Below are 23,458 nucleotides of genomic sequence, written 5' to 3' on the forward strand. Positions count from 1 at the left end.
GACACAGTGTCACGCAAACACTGCACTTGCTTAGTGGAGGCACATCAGTTTTAATGGTGATGTCCTCTCTTTTATTGTACACCACTGCGTACTGTGTAACAGTCTATAGCTTAGAAGCTCAAAAGGAAGAGCTGCTCAGTCCGGTGAACCTCGAGTCCGTAGATTTACTTACACGTAAATAATTTCGGCATCTTGATATCTCCGAAAAGCATAATAGTAGCTAGTGTGACGTAAAGCCAATAAAATATCTTGAAGATGAATTTAAAGTTGAAATAGAGAAAGAATTCTATACAATAGTCAAATTATTAAACAAATAGGTTTTATTTTTTGTTTATATTTTACAGTTTGCTTAGCATCACACTGATACAGATGGATCTTATGGCGACGATGGGACAGGAAAGGCCTAGGAGTGGGAAGGAAGCGGCCGTGGCCTTAATTAAGGTACAGCCCCAGCATTTGCCTGGTGTGAAACTGGAAAACCATCTTTAGGGCTACGGACAGCGGGGTTCAGAGCCACTATCTCCAGAATACAAGCACACAGCTGCGCAACCCTAACCGCACGGTCAACTAGCGCGCTAGAGAAGGTCGCACTGGAAAGTTGTCTCACAAGTCAAGACTCACTGCTGCAAGCATTGCTTGAGGCAAGTGTACGATACTTTAAGGTTAAATCTGTGGACTTACACCCTAGGATATGTGTTTGCACTAGAACATCTAGGACCTAAATATGATATGTAAAATAGATACAAGAATACTGAGATATAATTTATAATGTAGTAATACGCACGTAATTGTAGTAAAGATAAAATGCATATACCAAAATAATTTCGGTTATAAGAAACTAATATTTTCCTCCTCAGTTTCTTCTGATTTGAAACTAGCGAATTTGTCGCGGTCTGTTATATATTGTACCTCGTGTATGCATAAGTTTTTTTTTTTTGAAAACACGTAATTTTCAAGGGAAATTCAGTTTTTGGTTATGCAAAATATTGACCATCGGCTTCTACACAGTTCGTCCATCTTTCAGTTAAGTTATGACTACCGTGCCAGAAAAATTGCTTGTCTTTTGCGGAAAACCGTTCGTCGAGCCATTTTCCAATTTTCTCGAAATTACTGAAGTGCTGCCCCATTGATAGTCACGGAGCATTACGGCGGGTGCGGCAGGATGTTCCATCCGAGCGAACTGAAGGTGTCTTTCACTGGGTTTGCTGTGTGAGACGTGTAACATGTCTTCTGGTCCATTCCGGTCGTGATTTAAATTCATCAATTGTTAACAACAGCGTTGTGCCGGGTTTCAAAGTGTTCGTAATACACAATAACGCTCTGATCCCACCAGACACAAAGCATGATCTTCTTACCGAAGCAATTTGGTGTTGAAGGATTTTCTCCGCTTCGAATTTTCAAAATAAACCCATCTTTCGTCACCCGTCACAATTCGGTACAGAAATCATTTTCTTTCGTGGCGTTGAAGCAACATTTAACGAGCATTTGCCGTTCATTCAAATCGTGTGGGACCCATTTACCGAGTTTTCTGATCTTCTCCATTGCTCGTAAACGTGATTCTTGTGACACGTTTAATGTTTGTGCCAATTGAGTCCAGAGCGCGCACATTGAAATCACCCCGTTTAAATTGTTCTCGCATGTTCTAATCGATGGAGCGTGTCCACCAGAAAACGATGGCTTTACACAGCCATTTTCTTTTGATTAAATAAGAAAAGCAACACCTGCCGCACAGTCACAAACGTCGACATGATCACTGAACGCTAGTGTTTGGCGGACTCAACTGACGTTTGTGTCAAATGTATACGCTGCGTACTGTTCGCTGGCGCCATCTCTCAGTGAAACCGGAAAAAGACTTATGCATACACCTGGTAATGTTCATGAGCCGAGTCCACCACTGGCCGCTGTGAGAGAGGAGGTTTCCAACAGGCACGATATCGACTGTTTAATAAGAGGCGATTGAAATGGCAAGATGTTTCTAAGACACATTCATTGCCCGGCCAGTTTGGTTTATTAAGAAATTTTCACTTTACACTATGCCTCATTTCTGTCTCTCTCTCTCACTTCTTCTATTTTAAAAAAGTAAGCAATCAGATTTGCCAATTTTTTTGCTATTTTGCTTTACGTCGCACCGACACAGAAAGGTGTTATGGTGACGATAGGACGGAAAATGCCTAGGAATGGGAAGGAAGCGACCGTGGCCTTAATTAAGGTACAGTCCCATCATTTGCCTGGTGTAAAAATGGGAAACCACGGAAAAGCATCTTCAGGGCTGCCGACAGTGAGATTCGAACCCACTATCTCCTGGATGCAAGCTCACAGCTGCGCGCTCCTAACCGCACGGCCAACTCGCCCGGTGATTAGCCATTTTAACATGGGTTTGAATTATATGACCTTAAGTTTTATGTATGGAATTCGTGGCCAGTGGCGCGATCTGCGAACACCAGCGATCACTTCGCTTAGCTACGATACCGCCCTCGAGTGAATTAGACAGTTTTGAAATATTTTGCGTTCACAAACGTCTTGGTGAACATTTCGTGAATATGCCTTAGTTTCTTTCATCGTCCTGAGGGAGTTTGCTTACAGACTGTAGTTCAATTGAGCACGCTGCTCTCTTGTCTGATGAGGTGACTAAAAGGACAGGCTGCTAGTATTCACCTAAGCGTCAGCTTTATCTAGAGACGCGCAATATTATCTTTGTAAAACATCCAATTTTTTACGCTCCAGTTTTCAAATCATCGGGTGCTAAAAATGTGTCTTCATTCTTCTGCGCATAGGAAAATTAAATTCGAACATTTCATGTCCAGGTCATCATGTAGTTTGGTCCTGTCACACTGATTGTCCCGCGGGCGGGCGCGATGGGGCGGCGATACCCGAGTTTGAAATGCAGGCGCCAATCCACGTCATTTTTAATTTGCGTTGTAAGAAATAAGTTAATTATGTTCATAGCAGTTTATGACCGGATACAATAAAGAGTTAAGTCTACAACCTCAAATATTTTGAAATGTACCTAATGTTTCACCATTAAGACGTGCTTTAGAAACATTTCTCATATAACACGGAGTTAAGCTGTGGCTTGTGGTTGTTAACGCACGCTCTTTGTTCTTTAATCTTGGATAGATAGTATCTCGTGATGAAACTCCCTTGCCATTCAGAGGCTAGCTATTATTATCGGACGCCTGATAAGTTTTATATACTATTTTCAGAAATTCAGCGAACGGAGATAGTCACACAACACTACAACACTGTGCAAAATCAACCAGTAAACTTGTTCAATTATGCTGTATAAATATATTACTTTTTCCTGAATGTATAACTAGAAATTTACTCTTAAAAAATGAAAATACTGTCACTCCCATCCAAGAAATTGTAAATCGTAGCTTGTACGTTTAAACCCTGTACCTTTGTAAATTTTAACACAAAAATTATAACGTGTTAGTTGTCTTTGTATAACTATAAAAAATAAAACTGACTGTGTATATCGAGCGCAGTGTAAGTCTTGAGTAGTGGAGGAGGGCTTCGTTGTTACAATTGAACGTCAGTGTTCCCTTTCCTGTCGCTGCCCGCACCTCTGCTCCAGTCGCCTTATCGTATGCCCCTATACCAAACCAGCTGTACAAGATACTTTCTTCTGGTCAAATTTCGCCAAAAACGCTCTCCTTTCTGTCACTCTCACCGCCGCACCTTCGCCACGTTTCAGAGGCTAGTCCACTTGCATACAGCACTAGGCGAGCTAGACGTGTGCTTCTTTCATACGCTCTCGGAGAAGTTAAATCGAAGCGATCTTTGAATGGCTGCCTGCACTTTTGCGACACAAAAATGCCAAAAATTGCGTTTTGTCCATTTTTTTCCGGGAGGTACTTGAATGCTAACTACTGGGACTGTTTTTCATTTCGAAATTATTACTAGGGTTGACCAAAGTCTGAACCACAGCCGCCTTGCGCATTGATCGCTCGACCCTCATTGAAGTTAAAGTGAAGTATCGTGACCCATCTTGAAGTGAGGCGGGAATGTAAGACATTCCAAACATGTGATGCGGTGAACCGTCGTCGCGAGGAAAGGAGTGCATCTGCTCTGTAAGGGACCACCGCATAAACAGTGGTGACTGCATTATCTAAAACACTAGGCTGATTTTTGTTACATCGACTGAACTGATTGACATTGTAAAGCATTCTAAACCGGGCGAGCTGGCCGTGCGCGTAGAGGCGCGCGGCTGTGAGCTTGCATCCGGGAGATAGTAGGTTCGAATCCCACTATCGGCAGCCCTGAAGATGGTTTTCCGTGGTTTCCCATTTTCACACCAGGCAAATGCTGGGGCTGTACCTTAATTAAGGCCACGGCCGCTTCCTTCCAACTCCTAGGCCTTTCCTATCCCATCGTCGCCATAAGACCTATCTGTGTCGGTGCGACGTAAAGCCCCTAGCAAAAAAGCATTCTAACGAACGTTCTTGGCCTGTAGATTTGCAGAGTAACTTTAAAAGCTTAAAAATATCTCGCCGTATATACTTAAATTATTAAAGAGTATTGTAGTATTCTGATTGGATAATGCGTTGGCTAGCTCTTCAAGCCCGTCTGAACAGTAAGAGCCCTGAGCAGCCAGCACGATAGAACCGGAGTATTGTACTTCATGGATAGCAATAGAGCCTGTTTTGTTGAGCAGTGCACATTACATTCAAAATTCCTCTAAATTTAAATGAGAATTCAATGTCTAGATTCCAAAGCAGCTGACGATGTTCGATTAGCACGGCTCGAGTGTGAATCGTCCTCATAGGTATCGACTTTCCACTCCTTCTTGAGCGAAAATTATTGTTCTTGGGAGAGATTTCATGAAGGTTTTGTCTCTTTTGCCACAGCCAAACAAGTACTTATTATCCTCTTTGAAACGTTTTGAAAATACGCCACTTATAAAATATGTGGGCAAAACCACAAGAAAATGGAATTCGCTGACTTTTTTGCAAGAAATCCGTAAGAGTGAGTGCCTCTCTGTAGATGGTGACTACCAGCCAGAATGTTAGAATTGTAGCAAAACGTTCGGAAAGATATAATTTTCTCGAAAGTTGCAATTCTGAGTTAATTCGAAAGTCATTGGGCTTATACCCAATAGTTCAAAACCATACACTAACGCCAACAAATTAATACTGATGGTCAAAGATAGTTACTCCAATTTCGTACATAATTCTTGAATTCCTTGGAATTAAAGGTTTGCCTCCACATAATCGTATTCTAAAAAATGGAGCCATAGTTATGCTCCTTACAAATCGGGACGTATCCCAACGCCTCCTAACGGATTAGGGCCTAATTCTAAGAAGTTGTACGAAAGTTATTTAGATAAGGAAATAGTTAAGTGTAGATAAAGCTGGACAGAGCGTTTTTATCCCTACAATATCCAATAAAACACTTCCAATTCACTTGGCATTTTGTATCAGGATCAATAAACTTGAAGGGACGTGAAGGCAATGTCAAGAGAGCCATAGTAATAATATCAACAAGAAATGCACCAATAAAGTGGCCGCATGGTTTGGGTCACGTAGCTATCAGCTTGCATTCGGGAGATAGTGGGTTCGAACCCCACTGCCCAGGCACCCCGGAAGATGGTTTTCGTCGTTTCCCATTTTCACACCAGGCTATGGTCACTTCCCGCCAGAGCAGCAGTATCGTTAATTCCTTTATGGATGAAACAACGCCATAGAGTTTCCACATGTAACTCAGTTTTATTATTTTACGTCAGATCGACACATACAGATTTTGTGGCGACGATGGGAAGGAACCGACCGTGATACATCTCTAGCATTTGCATGGTCATAACGTGGGGAAACTACGGAAAACCATCTTCAGGGCTGCCGACATTGGGGTTCGAACCCATTATCTCCCGAACGCAAGTTCACAGCTATGTGACCTGAACCGAAACTGTGTAGCCAACTCGCTCGTACCCTCTTAGTTGTTACGTAGCCATGGATTCAATCCCCGCGGTAAAGACACATCTGCCACATTTTAAAAATTGATTTTTGACGGCGTTTTCCCGGAGTCTGGTGAGCCTTTAGCCTGACGTCTGCTACACCTGCTTATTTTAAAACTCGCCTTGTTGCAGAACCAGCTGTCTCGATTCATCATCGCACACTTGAAGAACGAAAAAACTAAAATCCACAGACTGTTTCCAGTAATTTGACTGGGTCAGGGATGGGATAAATGAAGCCCCCATCTAGCAGCGAGTCTAGAGCCGAAGTTTGCCGCACTCCTCTGGGGCAATGATTAATGATTGCCAGATGAAATAAAATAATATTGTAGAGTGTTAGTGGAATGAAAGATAACAGAAAAAAGCGCACTACCCGGAGAAAAACGTGTCCCGCCTCCGCTTTGTCCAGCTCATATCTCACATGGAGTGACCGGGATTTGAACCACGGAACCGAGTGGTCAGAGCTTGGCGCGTTGTCGCTTCATGCTTTAATGATAATACCTTCTATTTGCCGACTGTCACCATGGACAGTGTTTTTACAAAAGTAGTTCAGTTTTAACCCACGTTGAATGTACAGTGCGCTCAGTAAAATAAACTGAGCATTTTAACGAGGGTTAGACAGTAAGTAAAGCACGCATCACATCGTTAGTCAACGAATATCATGGAGCACCAGTGTGCGATACTGCCGGATTAAAACAACGAACCACCGCAAGGATGCTCATATCCATGAAGAATGGAATTCAGCTTTCACATGTCTCTGAGTATTCATTCAAACCTCCGGCCTCTTAACATTGGGATGGCACGCACCATCCTTTCAACTCTGAAAGTGCCACAGCAATGCATCGTTAGGATGAAAATTTAACTTAATTGCGTTCATGTACCTGACGGTAATCAAATGGCGCTGTGTATGTCATCATCGTACTACAACAGACAGCCTCAAGCTGCTTTAGTGCTTATAATAGAATGCAACTTGTTACCACTGATCGCGTAAGCTGTAGGGCATGTAATGTTGCTTCAGATTGTAAGGAACCCGTTAGTACGAAATAAACAATATTCGATCATATACAGCAGGATAAATATTTGTTTAAGGAAATCCAGTTTGTTGTTTTAGCAATAAATATATTTCTTGCAAAGATGAACCTGGATGCAATATTGCAATGTTCAATTTTATTGTTAGAAATGTTGAAGGAAGAAGTCCCATTACAGAGTTTTTAGTTCGAATTAACACAGTCTGCTAGCTTCTGATCAGAGGAACCTCAGTTCGACGTCCAGTCACTGATTACGAGATTTTCAAAAAAGCGTCATATCCCTGTGGTTCGGATACTGCTTCCCGTTATATTAGTCGTGGGTTTTCGTAGAATTGATACCGGTTATTCTACGCCCGTTCCATTGAAACCACACATTATCAGAAAATGGTAACAGTGCACCACAGTTCACTGACTGAAGAAACCAATTCTAGCGACAGGAGCATTTCTCTGTATTTACGGTCTTAGTTTCAGTTTTCTCGTTGCCCCCTGTACAGTAAAATATGAAACGTCCGCTTGTTGCTCAAGTTTGCATAAGGATTTCTTCAAGGATAGCTCCACTCGTTCTTGAATATCCCAGAGCTGTGGACGGGCTGGTCCATAACCATTTATTTACTTGGTCCATTTATTTGAAGGCATACTGTACGTCTATTTGGTACATACTGCGCCTTTCCTGCGTCCAGGGCGGGTCGCGAAGAAATTCAGACTAGCATACTTAGGGTAAGTTGACTGTCAAAGTTTTTCTTTTTTTAACATGGATTCCGGGAGAGATGCGAAAGCCATATATAGCGGATAATTCATCTGACGATATTAGCGATGGACATCTCCATCCTACGAGTCGTTAATTTCAGCAAGAGATAATTCCTGCTTTACCTTAATTCTAAGATTAATATGAAATGCTTAAACTTCATCATCATCATCATCATCATCATCATCATCATCATCTGTTTACCCTCCAGGTTCGGTTTTTCCCTCGGACTTAGCGAGGGATCCCACCTCTACCGCCTCAAGGGCAGTGTCCTGGAGCTTCAGACTCTTGGTCGGGGGATACAACTGGGGAGTATGACCAGTACCTCGCCCAGGCGGCCGCACCTGCTATGCTGCACAGGGGCCTTGTGGAGGGATGGGAAGATTGGAACGGATAGGCAAGGAAGAGGGAAGGAAGCGGCCGTGGCCTTAAGTTAGGTACCATCCCGGCATTCGCCTGGAGGAGAAGTGGGAAACCACGGAAAACCACTTCCAGGATGGCTGAGGTGGGAGTCGAACCCACCTGTACTCAGTTGACCTCCCGAGGCTAAGTGGACCCCGTTCCAGCCCTCGTACCACTTTTCAAATTTCGTGGCAAAGCCGGGAATCGAACCCGAGCCTCCGGGGGTGGCAGCTAATCACGCTAACCACTACACCACAGAGGCGGACATGCTTAAACTTGATGACGAATATTAATACTAATATAACTTAGTTATAATTATTTATTCAAATTGTAAGAAAAATTAAGCAAAGAAAAGGTAATTAAACAAAAATTATCATCTCATTTCAAAATTATTCACTTCAGTTTCTTTGGTGTAACAACGATCCTTGATTGAAATGTAATAGTTATGTACAATAAAAAATATATTTCAATTTGAAATTATTTGAAATGCTTTAAAATTCTTTGAAATTCTTTGAAATGAACTCACATGTCACCTTCACATCATCAATCACAAAAGAAAAATATTTGTAAATCAAATTTAAAGTCTCTCAAATTGTTTACAAATCGTCTTGTAAAGTATCATATTTCAGCATCTTATTCTCGTAATTACTTAGGATGAGCATTAGGTTTTCTTTGTTGGAAGATTATTATTTAAATGGAAAGCGTCAGGAAGAAGATAAGTATCAAGTTAGCCATCAAATGTGCTAATATTTACAATAATACCTAATATCACCTGCCAACACAAATGTATCATTCATCTTATTGATCTTCAATTCCAAATGATCATAAAAATGTGTCTGATGAAAAACGTTCTCACTTAAATATCTGAAATCTAACACATTACCAAGTGTCATTTAGTAAACTGGGTAAAGGATATCATTTATGAAGAGTCTATTAATTATCCAACCTTCTAGAATTATTTATAAATAAATACTAATGCTTAGCCTATGCATATGATTCGATGTGTGCCATGTTCATCTTCATTTAACATCTCAGTATCACATTCTTCTCATATATCACATTATACTTCTTCTTTTTCTTCCAAATAATTCTCAACTGTACCTCAACTTGTCGCTTGGAATCCTTTAACTTCCAATTATTCACTTGATTAATCCAATTAATCCCATTAACACTTCAAATTATTCTCATACCCACATATTATTCCACTGTGACTTCATATGGCACTGTTTAACCTTTATACTCCAAGATAGTAACCTTCATTCACATATAACCTTAAATGTTCTGCCGATACATATCATAATTCATATATGATAACTTCTCAATATGCTTAAATAGCATAGCAATGGCACTGACGTATGAATCACTTGACATTCCCTAACCAAGGATTGGTTATGTTTTTCAGATGACTACGTATATTCATGTATTTTGACACAACTGTAACGTTAATACGCGAGAATCTAACATATTTTGAGATATATCGAAGACTACAACGGTTAACCATCTCTTCACCAACAAATATAAATGGTTATATTAGAATTTGCAACATTTATGTATCCTACATTATTAAGAAAAACTTATATTTTTCCTTCTGCTGCTTCGGGATTGAACCTCCTCGACATCTGCGGCTTGGGCTCGGCAATCGCATCCTGTCGTTGGTCAGAGGGTTGCTTCGAGGAATCTAAGCCTGCTCTGCCGTTATCTCAGCTCAGCCTCCTCCGGACATCTCACCATTGGCTTCTTAGATATAAAATACAAATATACATATATGAAGTTAGTTGCCTCATAATGTTTAATCCATAGCCTTCTAACATCTTAATTTCAAAGGGCAATTCTTTCGTCTTGACTTTAATCTTACTAACGCTTTCGGATTACCAATATGTCTACCCTTGTCTCATATATATATAGTTTTTATTTTAAAAACTGATTTAACTATTTATGCGAAATCTCGAAATTGTCTTCCTTGTACTTGTGTCAAAGCTTATCCTCCGCTGTGATGATAATCCAGTGTATTAATTTCTTTCTAATTCTCTTCGTATTTCGCCGTTTTTATTATAGCTTTTGCAATTATGCAATTTGATAGAAGGTGATGTCGTAATCTTCTTCTTATGATGAATCTCTTGCAGCTTTTGAGAATATATGTCCGTTTTTAGCCTGTACAGATTAACACGTCCGTTTCTTGAGATTATTCATTCAATTATCAATTTTCAGTAGTACAGTGTCATAACAATTCTGTATCCTTCTTTGTCTTAGGCACTGCCATATTGATATATCGTATTTCTTTGATATGAATGACTGAGTTCATGTATCATGTTTAACTTTGATATTGGCAATTGCGTCCATTCTGTCATTTCAGTAGAGTGAAATGGCACAATACATTTACATTTTTGTTGTAGTTTAATCTTGGATGGTCATCAATCCTGATAAAACCTCGCCATTTAGACGCTAGCTACTATCATCGGACGCCTGAGAAGTTTTAAACCCTAGTTTTTGAGAGATTCAGTGAACAGAGAAAGTCACACAACACTACAGCACTGGGCAAAATCAAACAGTAAACGTGTTGAATTATGTCAATATATGGCCTTTTTCTGACTGAATAACAGGAATTTTACTTTTTTAAATCAAAATACGGTCATTGCATGTACCTTTGTAAATTGTAACACAAATATTATAACGTGTTAGTTTGCTTTGAATGTATAAATATAAGAAAAACCTGACTGTTTATTCCGAGCGCAGTATAAAGCCTAGTACACACCTAGCGACAAGATCGCGGGACATTGTATGAAGACAGTTGCGAGACACTGTCCGTAGACTGTGGCGATACAATGTCCCGCGTCCACATCTATAGAGCCAGTTGCACCACAGGAATCGGCGCGAAATGGTGTTTTAAAATCTGCATCTCTTTATAAGAAAATGGTGGAAAATAAATTAAATATACCCCCCTCCCCCAGAAAAAGCTTTTTGTCGCAGATGATGTTTTTGCATTAACAACCCTATGTGATGAAACCTTATCCAGGTCGATTGTGTGTCACCAGCAGAAAGGATTTTTAATTACAGGTTATCTAGAGCGCGGCGAATTACTGAAAATATATTTGGTACTATAAGTTACAAATTTAGAGGAGTCTTGAAACCCTGATAAAGTGGTTTTGACTATCATTTACATACACAGCGTTTTAAGATCTTCTGAATCAAGAAGCTTTTATACTCCTCCAGGATTATTTGATCTGGAAGATGCAGATGGGAATTCGGTACAGGAACAATGGAGATCTGGATTAGAAAGTGGTTTAATAACTTTACAAAACATGCCTCTAAGTGCACTCACCAAAGTGAACATTAGGGATGAATTTAGGGATTATTTTATGTCTCCAGAAGGAGCGTTATCTTGGCAATACAATATATGAAAGCGCCGTTATGATATTTAAATTTCATTTGTATAGGAATAAACATTTTTATTCTTATTAAATTTGTATTTCAATTTTTCGAACATTACCTATTTTTAATAAGTGTTACTAAATGTGAACGTGTAGTAAGTAATAATATGTAATTGTTTTAAGAAAATAAAATGTACTTAGTTCATTACTTGTCTGACTTTCCCCGCCTTCATCGCCATCAGTGCGTCTGCTTCTTCCCGATTCCATCCCTTGCAGTAAAACATTAAAGGCTGTTAACCAACCAGTTTGACCTCTTGGGGGAAGAGCCACGTTTTCTTTGGATTTCGTAAGTTTTTTGTGTTCTCGCTTAAATTGTGATTTAATGTTGTGAATCCTTTTCTCCATCTCGTGAATGGACATTGTGAACTTTTTAGTCAGAGACTCCATTGTCCCTGGGACTTGTCGCTTGGTGTGTTAAGTCTAACAGGAATGTTTTGGAAATGTCGGTTTTCTTGTGTTCTGAAGAAAGTACATCATTTCACTGAGTAGTTGAGGAAAGCTTCACTGTCCCCTTCGCTCGCTCTCTCGCTTCACTTGGAAGTTTCTCTGCTGAAAACCAACAAAATCGAACAACTTCACGCATTTATTGAAAATGATGATATAAAACTTGTTATGCGATATTGTCGCTATGTTACAACTCATCGTCGGCGATGTTAAGTCCATCAGGGTCACCTCTTTCTCGATCAGTGGTGGACACATTATTCCGAAAATAGTATAACTTCAATGCTTTCACAAGTCTAGAAGAGTGAAATTATTGGTATATGGGACGCAGATCAAATCGCTCATGAAATACCATCAATAATAGTGATTGTTTAATTTCTCTTCGCGTGGTTAGAATAACATTGTTGTTACTTAATTAAATGACTTGAAAGTCTTACGAATACAATCCGTTTTCTCCGCTTGAAAATATTTGTGAAATCATATTTCTTAGCTAAGATTTGAATGTGTATCTATCGCAAAGATGTCACGTAATTGGTTTCTTTGCATTTGAATTGTTTAAAGATCCTAAAACGTTTTACTTTCATAAAACATGTGCATTATAAAAGTCATCTGAACCTTCAAAAAGTGTTAACGGACGTAGATTTGTAATATATTCTGCATTTTGCCTTTAAACCTTTAATATATCTCTATTCGCTACTGCGTCTGAAGCATCACATAAGGCACTTCAGTAGAACTTTGAACCCACGCATCGAGAACTACGAACTGACTTTTGCTTTGTTTCCATCGACCTTCCATGGCTGTACCTTATATTCCTCTGCCCTTCAATTTACAGCCTGTTCGGTCAAGCAATATCAATCAATCAATCAATCAATCAATCAATCAATCAATCAATCAATCAATCAATACTGATCTGCATTTAGGACAGTCGCCCAGGTGGCAGATGCCCTATCTGTTGTTTTGCTTGATTTTTCTTAAATGATTTCAATGAATTTGGATATTTATTGAACATCTCCCTTGGTAAGTTGTTCCAAGCATTAAGTAATAGATATATACTTACCAGATATTGTAATAAGAGTTGAATCATGGCTGAGAAATAATATAATGGATGCAGAAATATTCTCACGGAACTGGAGTGTGTACCGTAGAGATAGGATAGAAATGGTGGGAGGGGGAGTATTCATTCTGGTGAAAGAAGAATTTGTAAGCTACGAAAAAGTTAAAGATGACAAACATGAAATTCTAGATGTAAGGCTCATCTATAAAGATAATAGGCAACTTAATGTCTTTGGAATGTACAGACCGGCAAAGGGTAGCGCTGACGCTGATTCAGAATTATTTTGTAAGATAATCAGCTAAGTGGGAAACGACATTGAAAGGAATGTGATTGTAGCGGGAGATCTGAATTTATTGGGTAGGTAATGCGAATGACAGGAAGCATGACCAACAAATAGCAAATAAGTTAATATGGAAAGGGCAGCTGATTCAGAAAGTGATGGAATCAACTAGAGGGAAAAATATCCTCGACGTGGTGCTGATAAAACCAGATGAGCTCTATAGAGAAACCGAAGTAACAGATGGTATTAGGGATGAAGCTGTTTTTGTCGTAATTAAAAATAAATGTTATAGAAAGGAAGGTCTTAAAAGTAGGACTATTAGGCAGTACCATATGGCTGATAAGATTTTAAAAAGTAACTATGATCGGTGGAAAACGGTAAATAAAAATGTAAACAGACTCTGGGATGTGTTTAAAGCAATTGCTGAGGAATATGAAAACAGGTTTGTACCTTTGAAGGTGGTAAGGAATGGTAAAACCCACCTTATTATAATAGAGAAATAAAGTGACTAAGAAGGAGGTGCAGATTGGAAATAAATAGAGTTAGAAATGGCTGTGGAAGTAAGGAGAAATTGAAGGAACTTACTAGGAACTGAATCTAGAAAAGAAGTCAGCTAAGGATAACATGATGGCAAGCATAATTGGCAGTCATGCAAATTTTAGTGAAAAATGGAAGTGTATGCATAGGTACTTTAAGGCAGAAACAGGCTCCAAGAAGGACAGTCTAGGAATAATTAATGAACAACAGGAATGTGTATGTGAGGATCTTCAAAAGGCCGAAGTATTCAGTCAGCAGTATCTAAAGAAAGATTGTTGGTTACAAGGATAATGTCCAGATAGAGGAGGTGACTAATGCTAAAGAAGTATAAACATTTACATATGTCAACAATGACATTTACTACAAGATACAAAATTTGAAAACTAGAAAAGCGGTTGGAATTGATAAGATTTCTGGGGATATACTAAAGGCAATGGGTTGGGATATAGTATACGACCATATCTAAAGTACTTATTTGATTATTGTTTGCATGTATGAGTTATACCAAATGAATGGTGAGTTGCTATAGTAGCCCCTGTGTATAAAGGGAAGGGTGAAAGCTGAAAATTACAGGCCAGTAAGTTTGACATGCATTGCATGTAAGCTTAGGGATGGCATTCTTTCTGACTATATTAGACATGTTTGCGAAATTAATAACTGGTTCGATAGAAGGCAGTGCGGGCTTAGGAAAGGTTATTCCACTGAAGCTCAACTTGTAAGATTCCAGGAAGATAGAGTAGATATCTTGCATTCAGAAGGTCAAATGGGCTGTATAACGACCTATCTAAAGCATTTGATAGGGTGGATCATGGGAGACTACTGGCAAAAATGAGTGCAACTGGACCAGACAAAAGAGTGACTGAATGGGTGGCTATATTTCTAGAAAATAGATCTCAGAGAATTGGAGTAGGCGAAGCTGTAATAATTAAGAGGGAAATTCCTCAAGCCAGTATTATTGGATATTTATGTTTTCTTGTATATATAAATGATATGAGTAAAGAAGTGAAATCAGAGATAAGGCTTTTCGCAGATGACGTTATTCTGTATAGAGTGATAAATAAGTTACAAGATTGTGAACAACTGCAAAATGACCTGGATAATGTTGTGAGATGGACAGCAGGCAATATTATAATGATAAACGTGGTTAAAAGTCAGGTTGTGAATTTTACAAATAGGGAAAGTCCTCTCAGTTTTAATTACTGCGTTGATGGGGTGAAAATTCCTTTTAGGTATCGTTGTAAGTACTTAGGTGTTAATATAAAGAAAGATCTCCATTGGGGTAATCACATAAATGGGATTGTAAATAAAGGGTACAGATCTCTGTACATGGTTATGAGTGTGTTTAGGGGTTGTAGTGAGGATGTAAAGGAGAGGGCATATAAGTCTCTGGTAAGACCCCAACTGGAGTATGGTTCCAGTGTATGGGACCCTCATCAGGATTACTTGTTTCAAGAACTGGAAAAATTCCAAAGAAAAGCAGCTCGATTTGTTCTGGGTGATTTCCGACAAAAGAGCAGCGTTACAAAAATGTTGCAAAGTTTGGGCTGGGAAGACTTGGGAGAAAGGAGACGAGCTGCTCGATTAAGTGGTATGTTCCGAGCTGTCAGTGGAGAGATGGCGTGGAATGACATTAGTAGACGAATAAGTTTGAGTGGTGTTGGAATTCAAGAGGATAAACTGGGGCAAATATTCATTTATAGGAATGAGAAATGTGGATTGGAATAACTTACCAAAGGAGATGTTCAATAAATTTCCAATTTCTTTGAAATCATTTAAGAAAAAGGTAGGAAAACAAGTGATAGGGAATCTGCCACCTGGGGGAGTGCCCTAAATGATTGATTGATTGATTGATTGATTGATTGATTGATTGATTGATTGATTGATTGATTGATTGATTGATTGATTGATTGATTGATTGATTGATTGATTGATTGATTGATTGATTGATTGATTGATTGATTGATTGATTGATTGATTGATTGATTGATTGATTGATTGATTGATTGATTGATTGAAGTACGGGCACAACACGTGAGTGCTCCGACAAAGACTTTACAAAATAATATTGTGATCATCGTGTAGGTATTTTACTGAATTTATCATTAACTTTCCAGGCTTTCGAGCCTTCTAAAATGCAAATATAAAGGAGGGGACTTCGTAGCCTAGCTCATTCCATCCAAATCGAAAAAGTAGAAACGAAACTCTGAAGTTCACTCAGCCTCCATCAGAAATGAGTACCTTCCTGAAACAGCCGGGAATAAAGTTAATCCCTCTTACTAGCGACATTTCGGTTGGTAGAAGCCCTTACCTTGTCTTCTCTAAAGGCTAGAAAAATGAGGTCGTATGAACGAGAAATAGAGACTGTGACTTCTAAAATTATTGCATTTCGGTAATTCTCGAGATTAACAAATGGGAAGTTCACGGCAGAGCTGGCATAACTAAGTTCGTCTACAATAAAGGTTCCCAAACTTTCATAGACTGCCGTACCACAAAAACAAAAATAATACTTTCGCCGTACCACCAATCGTCGCCATCGAGTAAAGACATCAATTGCTCAAGGCCTGAGGCAAAGTAGATGGGAGGTGCACGAAGAAGTTCGCTGCGTGTCTACCGACGACTCAACGAGAAGAGTGGACTTCAATAACAGAGAGAATTTTTTTTTTGCTAGGGGCTTTACGTCGCACCGACACAGATAGGTCTTATGGCGACGATGGGATAGGAAAGGCCTAGGAGTTGGAAGGAAGCGGCCGTGGCCTTAATTAAGGTACAGCCCCAGCATTTGCCTGGTGTGAAAATGGGAAACCATGGAAAACCATTTTCATGGCTGCCGATAGTGGGATTCGAACCTACTATCTCCCGGATGCAAGCTCACAGCCGCGCGCCTCTACACGCACGGCCAACTCGCCCGGTACAAAGAGAATTAAGCGACGGTGCTAGATCCTACCATTCGCTTCGAGAGGAACCTACAACAAGCCGGGATATTAATCTGGAAACACAACCGACGTATACACCATGTCTGCCGTATGTATCCGTTAAATATAATATTTCTCTTGGTCATTGGGTTGTCAGAGACTTCCTGTTTGGATCCAGAGGTTCCCTGCCGAAGACCACAGACACTATGTGTGCATATGTTTTTTCTCCTTATCGTGAGATTACTTTAGATATACACATATATTGTGCATTAATTAATGAATTATTTCATTTATTCATTATCGACTGTTATGCCTTTCTATATTCAGTCAGCAAGCCTCTGTGAATTAACTATGCCCCTCCCTCCACAATTGGGTATCTTGTTTTAGCCTCCTCTAATTCTCCACCTCTTCTCTTATAAATAATGAAAAACTGCGTCTAACCATCGTCATGTTCGTCACCCTCCGTTTGCAGTAACCTTCGTGGTCGAGTCCATTATTCACCTACGTGAACTATCCTCCTCCATTCGCCTCACATAACTTCACCATAATCTCCTCATTCTGCGTCCATTGCCTGTTTATAATATCTATCATTCTCGATCTTTCATTTCTGTTTCTTCGAACTTATGAATAAAATATCCTTAGTCCACGTTGCTCTCACCCCCGTAATGCAAAGACTGTCCGAAATCAGAGCATTTCGTTGCAAAAATGTATTTCTTACAGAACAGCGTTAGTTTCAGCTGCCTTGTAATAGGCGTATTTCTCTAAAATAAAAGGTTTTTTAAAAATATATTTTTCTATTTATTAGGTTTTTATGTACAGTATCATAGATATTATTTATAAAGTGGGTATGACGTGATCCTTGAATGTGTGAATATTTTTTTCTTAAAATCCGTTCACCGGGCTGTAGACCTACGAAGCGAAACTGACTCAATCAATCAGACACGGCCTTCCCGGACTACATAGCTTTTAGTAATCCCCTAACACGTAACGTAAATGGCCTTACGCCACTTTTTACTGTAGACATATCTTCCTCTGAAGTTATAGAACTCTTAAATATTCACTTGGGAAAGAGATGTCCATTTATGATGCCCACTAAAATAAACTACAGCAGAATGAAACATAAACTGCTCAGCTTCTGAAGTCGAGGGTTATATTCGAACTTTTACTAGTTTTTCATTAGATTATACAGAACATCCATCGAAAATCCTTTTTAAGTTTTTAAGTTTGATTCTTTTTTTTACAGTTGCTTCTAAAATTTCGTGAAAGAAAGTCACGGGTACTGCGTCCCTCAAACGTACAGCAGAGTAGTTGTGTTTCTTCACCAGTCTTATAATGCAGTGGCATATTCAGTATGCCATATATTTGTTGTTAATATCACAAATCCTTTGCAACATTACTGGTTCCATTAAATCATATATCAAAGCCAAAGCAATAGAAGTTAGGTACTTGTTACTCGATACGAATAAAGTCGTAGGTGGTCCGCAGTCTGTTTCGTTTATTTTGCCAGTTTTTCAGATATTTATCCGTTTTAGGTCAACTCAAGTCCGTATCACTTGTTTTTAGCTTTCGTGTCTGTCTTTCTGTTGTCTGTTCCAGCATCACGGCGAAACGACTTGATAGATCCCAACCAAACTACAGGAGCAGGAGCAGGTTTAGATATGCATATGATTTTAAAATAACGGCATTTTTCTCTTTTACTATTGATTTCATGTGAACTCCGTAGACTCTATATGAATCGTCCCTTCACTTTAAACGACATTTGTTATGAGCATAATTTCGCTTACTCTTCAAATGACGGAGAAAATTACTATTTTCTGCTGGTCCCATGTTCTGCACTGAGTGACCGACAAACCGACAACGAACCTACAGATTACCATGGCAACGCCTCTGAGTGCATGCCAGCAGGGAAATATCGTAATGCCATTTTCGTCAACATTCCTATAAACTCGCGGTTGTTGGTTGGGTAGAAGGCGAGAGAGACGTCAAGCAGCCATTCTGCGGGATATTTGTAGAATACCGCTGGAGGTTACAATCGTCTTCGAATAGCACTAAATTCACACCGTAAGGTGTTTCCTGGCATTTGCTGTAATTTTTACTGTATTTCTCTTCTACTCAAATTGAGGATGGGATAACTGGCCTGCGTATAGATGTGTAAAACAGTATGTCTGCAAGACATGTGGCTAAAATTTGTCATAAGAACTTGGAAAAAGTTAAGAATCAGGAAGGCTGCGACTGAACGAGACGTGCATGCCGTGACCGTGTATGTTTCTACTTTAATGCATTAAATTCAATATAAGATAGACTCACTCGCGGCGCTAGTGTACTGACCTCAAACTGAAGCGGAGCCCGTTGTACTGTATCTAGGTTGTACTTTGTGAAAGAGAAACTCCTGCGAGACTAAATTCCGGCAGCTCGGCGTCTCCGAAAACCGTAGTTAGTGGGACATAAAAACAACTAACCGCACAGTAATGTTGGCAGAAGAAGGAAACTTGTGTGCAGCCTCTCGAGAAACTGAGCATAGTTAAACTTCGGTTTAGTATGAAGTGAAGCTAACTCATTTCCTCCCTCCTTCCGGAAGATAACTAATGTCGCCGTAGCTTCGTTTAAACAAAGCAAGAGCAGAAACTCGTATGTTTACGTGACGGTTGGTGATCATACCCCTATTTTACGTAGAGTTCGAATTATAGGTATGTGGCTTAAAAACTTCAGGGGGGGGGGGGGGGGATTCGAACCGTGGCGAGTAACGATGTCGTTCGCTTATCATGCTACCTTTCGGACGAGAGACTTCCAACTAGTTATCACTAACTACCGAGTTTAATATGTAGACGACCGAGCTCGATAGCTGCAGTCGCTTAAGTGCGGCCAGTATCCAGTAATCGGAAGATAGGGGGTTCGAATCCCACTGTCGGCAGCCCTGAAGATGCTTTTCCGTGGTTTCCCATTTTCACACCAGGCAAATGCTGGGGCTGAACCTTAATTAAGGCCACGGTCGCTTCCTTCCCATTCCTAGGCCTTTTCTATCCCATCGTCGCCATAAGACCTATCTGTGTCAGTGCGACGTAAAGCAAATAGCAATCTTTTCTTTTCCTACCGCTTTTTCCCACACCTGTGGGGTCGCGGGTGCGAACTGCGTCGCACATGTGGATTTGGCCCTGTTTTACGGCAGGATGCCCTTCCTGACGCCAACCCTATGTGAAGGGATGTAATCACTATTGCGTGTTTCTGTGGTGGTTATTAGTGTAGTGTGTTGTGTGAATATGAAGAGGAAAGTGTTGGTACAAACACAAACACCCAGTCCCCGGGCTAGAAGAATTAATCAGAGACGATTAAAATCCCCGACCCGGCCGGGAGTCGAACCCGGGACCCTCTGAACCGAAGGCCAGTACGCTGACCGTTCAGCTAACGAGTCGGACAAAGCAAATAGCAATAATAATAATAATAATAATAATAATAATAATAATAATAATCATAATAATAATAATAATAATAATATGTAGACGACCTAAAACTACTGTACAAAGCAGCTGATCGTTAAGTTACATCAGGAATTAGTTGCCCTTTTCCGCCTCTATGTACCTTCTCGTAGTACCAGAATTGAGGTCCTCTTCCATATTCCTTACTCCCGCCTTTTTCTTGCTCAGAGGTCCATTGTTATACCTGTTCGAGCTAAGTAATTCACTGCGTATAGATGTATCAGACTCTAATCATATCCTTCTTTCGGTCATACTTCGTACATAACATAGCATCATGTCTTTTCCTTCCGGTTCTTCTGATCTTCTCTCTCTCTCTCTCTCTCTCTCTGTCTTTATGTGAACGTTCCTTTCTTTATGTTAATACGTAAAATGTAGGTTTCTTGAAGATTTTAGGCTACCGTCCGGTCTTAGAGATGGGATTGTGCTGCTAAATCTTAAATCATTATCTCAGTCCAAATATTTTGTTACGATTTGCTATAGGTGTTCTCTTAATGCGTATAGCGGATTCTTCGTTGGGAGGCAGTTTTGTAAAATAAAACAGGCTTCTACAGTTTATTTTGTTTATATTCTGTCTTATGTAAATGTTCGTGAATTCCCTGTTTTATATTTATTTTGTAAATATTGTGCATAAGAGCTTTATTAAGGATCTGTATAATTCGGCGCTATGCTGTTTTTTATTGCGAATAAATAAAACATTGTGTTTCGTGACATAAACAAATGTAGTTGCAGCGACAAGGCCTTGCCTTTAGGATATGAATGCTTTCTTTTTAGCGTAATGATGATTTTCACATGTGATAAAGAGAGGCGATCCCGGGCTGTCGGAAGAGAACAGCAGTCGATCAAGCACGATCGAATAGGAAAGAAGTAAGCCTAATAAGTGATACGTAACGCTTTAAGTCGTAGTTTACATATGAAGCAAATCTCACTTACATTGACCAGGATTCGGACCACGGGCATCTTGCTGTGTAGAAAGTCACTGAGCTATCATGTCTATTAAAATCTTCAGAAGCCTAGCACAAGGGAGTGAAAGGAATGCATAGCGCCTCGTAACGTGTGAGCTTTTGGTACACATTGCGACATTTGCTACAAGTTGAATGCAAAAACCACGAAAATGTAACTGTATGATGCGGAGAGTGAGGTTTACATCCACTTGCCAAGGCTGACGAGGGGAGACCACAACAATAGCGTCACCGACTTCGTGAGGCGCAAAATATGAAGAGAGATGTGTTCGCGAGTTTGGAACGAGGAAAAGGCCCACTGCTGGTGAAGTGACTGGTCCTTGTTGACTGGCGACCGTGATTATTACGGCTTGAAGTCCTTGTGGTGTTCAGCCGGTTCGAGTCCCGTTGATGGGAAAAAATTAACATTAGAATGTTGGCCAGCAGGGTAGGACAACTTGTAATGATTAGATTGCGCACCAAAACCCTGGGTTAAATTCCAAACCTCTCCGCAATGTTCATACAGAGTGAGTGTTGATAATTCGTCCGTCGGATGGAGACGTTAAGCCTTCAGCAGACCCCCTTGATGTTATTCAACAAGAGTAGGCTACTTGCCGACACTGGGTTTCACCCTCATTACCACCACACGCGCATGAGCACCAACTAGAAAGGCCTGAACCAGGTTTTTCGGTTGGCCAAACGACTTCACATCACGTTGTGAATGAAAGTTGCTGTTTTCACTCTCTCCATCTCTTATCACATGTTTGTGAAACCACGAGTTTACGCGATACCGCTTATATTTCATCTGTGCTTTTTCTAGTCCACAGCGACAAACAAAAATGGTAGAAGAAAATAAAAGGGAAGCTCTGACGCGCCTCGAACGGAGGAGAGAAGGTCACTACAGGCTGTTTCTTGTTAAACAAAGGAACAAACCCTCACATAGTTAATTACTTTGATGGTTTTCGGAGACGACGAGGTGCCACAATTTTCTCCCACACGAGTTCATTTACGTGCCAGTAAATCTGCCGACACGAGGCTAACGTATTTGAGCACCTTCAAATACCATCGGACTGAGCCAAGCTGCCAAGTTGGGGTCAGAAGGCCTGAGCCACTCAGCCCGGTTCGAAACTGTAAACGAATTTGTTGACGGCATAGCTGTGAACTCGCCTTGTGAGCTGGAGAATGAGATTGACTGGTCTACATGGAGTGATTTTTCTTTCCTCATAAATAAAGTGCTGGATACAGCAATGGACTTTTCAGTAAACATGCTATTGTAAGTGAACCTTCTCCGGATATCTATTAACTAGTTTGAAATAGAAGATAGTTCAAGTGAAAGGATTCGAACACTGCATATTGGACATTTCACTACTGTTCTGACTTCATTCTGCCATGTGTTTGCTTCTTCTTTGCTTTCTTCTTAGTCCTATTGCCTCGATACTTGAGAGTTTCAACGCGTCTTTTGAGAAAATAAAAATAAAAATAAAAACTATGTGAGATAATTTTAATTCCTTTTCCTTCAAAACCGTTTTATTAAAAGCTCTGTCAGTAGTGGAGAGGACCTACGCACTGATGTTAGTAATGCAGGGGTTGAGACCAGCTACTAGTTGAGAAGAAGATACGACAGTGCCGTTTAGGTTAATTGGAGCTCGATATTACGCCCCGTAAGGTTTCTCCTTATTTCGAACGAATACAAGAATTCTCTGAAGATCGCCAAGGCAGTGACTGATGATGTTCGCGAGTAATGATCTTGCTCAAGTTTTGCTATATAACAGAGGTTCGTAATCGTTACATTAGAGTAAGAGTGATCAGAAGTAAATATTTAGATCACCTACTACATTCTTGTAAGCAAGATACCTGACATTATATCCGTGGTCTTTCTGAGAAGTGAACAACTATACAGGTAACCTAAAACCCTTTGTGGACCCACTCAAAATGGCCACCTCTGTTGACAGAGGTCGGCATCTATCGAATTCAATGAATGAAAAAATCAATGATACTTTTCCTCAACAGACACCAACTAAGCCAACAAATAATAACAACACCGTAAACCGTCACAAGTAGGCCTAGTAACGAACGTAATTCAAGGTTAAGCTATTCTGCTGCAATACAGTCGTACCCCTCCAAAGAACAAGCTATTGTAATCGAATCTCATGACGGGATCAGTATCAAGGATTATATGCTAGCTATAGGGAAACTTACAACCCCTACCAACATTCGGTTTGTTTCACGTATGTCGAACGGAAGGATATGCATCTTTCTCTCCAGTAAGA

This window comes from Anabrus simplex, chromosome 4 (assembly GCF_040414725.1).
Source record: "Anabrus simplex isolate iqAnaSimp1 chromosome 4, ASM4041472v1, whole genome shotgun sequence".
In the NCBI taxonomy this organism is placed as follows: Eukaryota; Metazoa; Arthropoda; class Insecta; order Orthoptera; family Tettigoniidae; genus Anabrus; species Anabrus simplex.